Source organism: Macaca nemestrina, chromosome 6 (assembly GCF_043159975.1).
Source record: "Macaca nemestrina isolate mMacNem1 chromosome 6, mMacNem.hap1, whole genome shotgun sequence".
NCBI lineage: Eukaryota > Metazoa > Chordata > Mammalia > Primates > Cercopithecidae > Macaca > Macaca nemestrina.
Window position 1 is genome coordinate 158261615 of NC_092130.1, and position 6236 is coordinate 158267850.

At 34.3% G+C, this 6236-nt stretch overlaps 1 protein-coding gene across 2 annotated transcripts in view; it reads left to right on the forward strand.

The window, feature by feature from the left end:
* Positions 1-6236, forward strand: part of LOC105472967 (cadherin 12) — a 1136463-nt gene that overhangs the window by 257175 nt on the left and 873052 nt on the right. The gene's annotated exons all lie outside the window — the stretch shown is intronic.

A 6236-nucleotide genomic window follows, 5' to 3' on the forward strand; every position in this document is an offset into this window, starting at 1 on the left:
TTAACCTAAATTAACAGGCTTTGATCCCTGGATGTTTCATGCATTTCACTGTGGTTTTAATTGTACCAAAGTTTGGCAATAGACAGATAACTATTGTCAACTGAAATAAGAGTAACACTTCTGGTGGAAGATATAAATTACGGATGACATGTCTGATCTGCTGTTTCAGAAGAAGAGATGCTCATGATAGATGATTGGTAAGATGAGAGTAGTTATTGAAAACAGAAGCCTGTAAATTAGTTAATTCCACACACTGTTAACACTGAATCCCACGTTTGCTAAGATCATGTGTTAAAATATTAAATAACAAAAAGTCAGTGAGGCAATGAATCATCCTTCCCTGGACTTTTAAATACCAGTCATGGTTTCTGGCCAACATTATTAGTCAATCCTGAGTCATTTGATGAAGTCAGATTGTCTTTTTCCTGTATCCAGCACATTTTGCTCATCTACATCCTAACTTTCAGATTTTATTTTCTTTTTCTACTGAGACATATTGTTTTTGTAAAACATTTTTTTTTTCTTTGAGATGGAGTTTTGCTCTTGTTGCCCAGACTGGAGTGCAATGGCTCCATCTTGGCTCACTGCAGCCCCTGCCTCCTGGGTTCAAGCGATTCTCCTGCCTCAGCCTCCAGAGTAGCTGGGATTACAGGTGTCCGCCATTACACCCAGCTAATTTTTTGTATTTTTCATAGAGATGGGGTTTCATCATGTTGGCCAGGCTGTTCTCAAACTCCTGGCCTCAGGTGATCCACCTGGTCTCGGCCTCCCAAAATGCTGGGATTACAAACATGAGCCACCATGCCTGGCTTTTTAAAAACATTTTTCTCGTTACTACCAATTATTGAATTTGTAGGGTATGGGATTCACAATTAAAATTTAGTGGTGGATATTGAAGATGAAGACTACTGTTATAATAACTACAACCAACCAACCTCTTGTATGTATTAGGTGTTGGGTTAGGCATAGGAGATGTGTGGAAGAGAAGTGGTTCATTCCCTTAATGAGTTTACTTTCTAGCAAAAATTTACAGTGAATATGAAATAACCATACTTATATAGCTCATTTTTAACCTCCCTATTTATCTAGCTATCTTTGAATGAATGAATACATAAATGTAAAAATTACTATAATGATTAAATTGTTCTCAGGCACATCATGACCTTGCATATCAATTTTTGTAATAGAATAGTTATTGCAAATCCAGGCATTTTCCTTGAAATTATCTGCCAAAATAACTTTGTATCTGTGTTTGACTTGGCTATGATCTGTGAATAGATGCATAGGATGTGTCAGCTATGCTCTTAGTGTTTTCTGGGTTCATAAGTCAAGTACTGTATTCAGTTTTGCATCTTGCATTAATTGATCATAAAGATGAATTTCCAGCATTAGAAAGAACCAATGCCATATAAAATACAGTGTATAAAGGAATAACAATTTTGTTAAATATATTTATATTTAATAATATGTCATTTTTATGTCTTTTTCATATGGACTTTCATTAAAATTTAACAGCCACTTTTGTTCGACTGTTTGAGCATCAGTTGAAATTAGGGGGAACAGAGCTGTTTGTGTAAAAGATGGTGGAAATAATTATTTAATGTTTGGGGACATTACTGTGTTCTGAATAACTGTAAACTGTGCCAAGTGTTACACTGAGAAGTAAATCCAAGATAGCTATGAATCACTAATTGAAGGAAGGCTAATAGAAACGTACATTTTGCACTAAATTTCTGAAACATTTGGTGAACAGAGAACAGCCAGTCCTTGTATTTTTCCCCTCAGCAATATGTTCCTGAAATGAACTTCGAATATCAAGATGTGATAAACAAATCATTTTGCCCCCATAAAGTTTAAGTTAATATAAATACATAGTTGTTTCCAATCCAAATTGGCATCCATAAGTTAAAATGCTCATTTCAGCTACTTTCAGCTTAGCAGTATGAGGCATTTTGGAAGTTGGAAAATAAAAGTTGAAGAAAATGAGATGAAGTATTGAAAAAACAGGAACTTGTTTTACAGACTGGCTACATTCAGGAGAATTTTATTTACAATATTTCAACTACATATTTACAGCAATAAATGGATTTACAGACTAGTAATACAACCTCAACTGTGAAATTACAAACATGCTCTTTTTAAAAATATTATCTAGACTCTAATTTCTGTGATATTAATTTTTTTCAGGTCATTGTTTCATTGATCAATCCAAGCAAGTTATTTTTATAGCTAGGCTTATTTTTAGTGCAAGGTTACTCTTCCTCAGTTGACCAAGCTCAAATATTCTATTTCACATAGTGGCAGAAGGCGTCCAAAAAAGAATAATATTCCGCCTTCCAAAAACCTAGTTGATTTTATATTACTTTGGTTTACAATTTAATAAATGACCTACATGCAAAGCATTTGTAAGAGACTGCATTTAGGAAAGGGGGAGTTTGGAGATTATAAACAAACTGCATTAACGGGAGGCTGGAGTCACTTAGAAAGAAAAGGAAAGCAATAGATCAAGTTTAAATGGGCAACATTAATGGGAGTTATGGGCGCACATCTCAAAATGAATATACCCCAAAGAATTTATGGAACACCTCTCATAATTGGAAAAAGACAGATTTTACAATTATCTTCAGGACAAGCCGCCAATAGAATAAAATACATAGTTTTAATGTCAAGAGAAATGTACGAGATGAAAGGGAGACTTGGTTGAAATAGAGAAAGAAAAGAGGAGAAAACATACAGCCTGTGCAATAGAACAGACCTGCAAATAGGCCCTGACTGGAGTGTAATACTCTGAGCAAATGGAGATGCCCCACTAAAATTAAAACAGTGTTTAATTGCTATTGAAAACAACCTGCAAATATTGTTTTTAGAGTAAGACAACAGTAATTTAATTTGCATTCTTGTCACATAAATAAGTATATTAGATCTTTTGAATTCTTAGTAGTTGGAATGAATTTTAGAGATTAAGCTTTATCTTTGTGTTGGATTTCTTAAAAATTACTAAGGAGTATTTGATGAGGAAAGAAAAATCTCTATAATGCAGTGTTTAGCAATTTCAACTGTATAATCAGTTTTATATTAAATATTTGCTTATTTTGTGAAAGATAATCACAATAATTAAAAGATCCAGATTTTACATGTTTTTTTAATCATAGGATATATCAACTTGTAATTTCATGTGTCATTGTATAATTCATATCAATATAGATATACTAGGTGTATAAGGTTTATATTTTTAAATTTTTTCTCTCTTTTATTTGCTTTCATTTTTGAGGCTCATGATCTTTAGGTTCAGTCACTTAAAAGAGAGAAAGAGGGCATATTTAATGAGATGGCCTATTCTGCTACCTGAAGACTAATGTTACTGCATTCCCTACCACCGTTAATCAAATTATCATTTAGGTACATTATCCAAAAGGGGCCTCATCTTTTAAAATATCATATTTTATAATCATCTCAGATTTGCAGAAAATTGTCGAGATAGTGCAAAGAGCTCCCACATACACCAACCTCAGGTTTCTATATATCAACGTCTTACATTAGTATGCTGCCTTTGTCTTAAGTAATGAAGCATATGGTAAATTTAAGGATTCTGTTAGAATTTCAAGTGATGTTAACTCATAGTGGGTTAGAACCCAAAGGAGAGGCTTACATTAGACATGCAAATTTGTTAGTCATTACAAAAAAAGATAGGTAATACCAGGAGATGAGATAAAATACTCTAGGATGTAAGTTATGTACCGAAGAGAAATGTGAGTAGGTATGGAAAGGAAAAAAGAACTGAGAACCACATCTTCAGGTGCTCCAACACTGAAATGCCAGGAAGAGAAAGAGTAGACTAAAAATAAGTGACGGTGAAGCAGGAGAATCACGTGAGTGGGATGTTCTGGAAGTCTAGTGGAAAAGTGTTCTAAGGAGGAAGTGGACAAATAGGTTAAATGCATTAAAAGAAGGCTAAGGACTGACCTTCAAATTTGTCAGTATTTGTCAGACTAGCAGTCTTTGATTACCTCAGCGTAACTGGTTTCATGAAATGACATGGACATAATTCTCTACAAAAAAGGAAAGTGAAGAAGTGAAAGCAAGAATAGAGAACAACATTACAGGTTTAGCTTGAGGAGCTATAGGCTTCAAAATCTTGATGGATTACAACACCAAGCATTGATTTTTATGCTCCCTTGTTTGAAGATTGGCTATGTTTGACTGATCTCCACTGGGTTTGTCTTGACCTGATGACACTTCAGGCTTATAGTTGGGTCCAGTTTTATTCCTCATGTCTTCATTCTAGGGCACAGGCTGCAGGACCAGCAGTTACATGTCTTATGTGCTTCTCATGCACATTGTGGGAATTCAAGAGAGCGGACAAAATAACAGAAGTGATCATCAAGCCTCTGCTGATGTCACATCCAATGACATTCCATCAGGCAATCAATCATGCAGCCAAGCCCAATATGAACAGGGCTGGGAAATAGACACCACAAAATCTAGAGAAACATATGAAAGATTAATATGAAAAATATAATTGAATCTAACACAGGGCTGTTACATCAGGTGAATTATGTTTTAAAGATAGTATAATGGCATGGTCATAGCCTATGAGAGTGATCTTACAGAGAAAGGTAAAAATTACAAGGCAAGAGAAAAAGGGGATAATTGCAGGGGCAGGGCTTATTCAGGGCGGTAAAAAGGAATGTGGTCCAGAATATAAAGGACTGCGTTTGGGTGGGAGCAGGAGCAGTTAACACACTGTGACAGGAGAGAAGACAGAGAGCGTAGGTACCAGCAGATTAGTAGATTTGGCAGTAAGCTGATAGCATTATTCTTATCTAATTAAATCCCTTACATTTCTTTTAATCTATTTTATTGACTGGATATTTGTTTCTCCTGCTCATAAATAATGTTTTTTCCCAAAAATATGTATTTGTGGCAATTCTCTTAACAGTTTATTGTATGGATATTACTCATGTCACAACTTCAACCGTTGACCTGTACAAATTATCCCAAACTAGTACCCCAGGCCCAGATCTGTCTCATTTATGTTCTACCCTTGCAGGTCATATTGCTCAGTAGCTTCAATGGCAAATTTTACTAACTCTACAAATAGCATATGAAAATTAAGAAATATATCTTTGTCTCTTCTATTCATGTTTAACATAATATGACTTCGAATTTACTAGTCTACATGGCCTAAAATTTCAAGTTTACATTATTCCTCCTATTCTTTAACATGATATTTAGTATGTGATTTAGATTTGTTAATTTTTAACGTTGTGTTTTAAGTGTTACAATTTCCTGTCTATTCCATTTCTATACATTAGTTAGGCAAATTATTATAATTATGTATATTTATAATTTAACCTTATAGAATAAATTGTCCTTGAGTAAAACATTATGTATATACACACATATACACATATACATGAATGTATTTATTGCATGTAGTAAAATTGTATACACACATATATGTGTGTGTGTATATATATAATATGGATATATTTGGTAGGTATATAGACATATATATGTGGAGATATATATAAAATATGGATATATTTGGTGGATGAATATATATATAAATCTCTATATATCTATTATATATGTAACACACTATATATGTGGATTTATATATGTATGCCATATATATATATCTCCACAAAAAAAGTTAGCTATAAAATGTTTTAGTATCTACCTATTGAATGTTCATTGATAGAAAAGTAATGTGCCATTCCAGGTCCATATTAATCTAGGTCTCAGCAGAAAATGGTTAGTAAACAGAAACAGATAATTGGTAAGTTTAATAAAGGGAGAGTTGTTAGTTGTTATAAAGGTACGTGTAGACGTAAAGTCAACCAACACATACTAGTGCAGTGTTAGTGACTTGCAATAAGGGAGCTTCTATCGCCACTTGGTCTAATGAGGCAAACAATTTAGCTGCCAGCATATCCTAGACACTATAGCTGTAGCATAGGCTGTTGAACAGGAGGGTTGGCCTTTGTCCAAGTGTCACAGCTAGCCCTTGATGAAATTAAATGAAAGACCCAGGAACGTGAATAGTTTATTCTCGCTCTCGTCTTCTATATTAGTCCATTTTGTGCTGCTATAAAAGAATGCCAGGGACTGGGTAATTATAAAGAACAGAGGTTTATTCTTACGGTGTTTAAGGCTGGGAAGGCCAAGGTCGAGGTGACTGGATCTAGTGAGAACCTTCTGTCTGTACCTTCCCATGATGGAAAGTGAAAGGG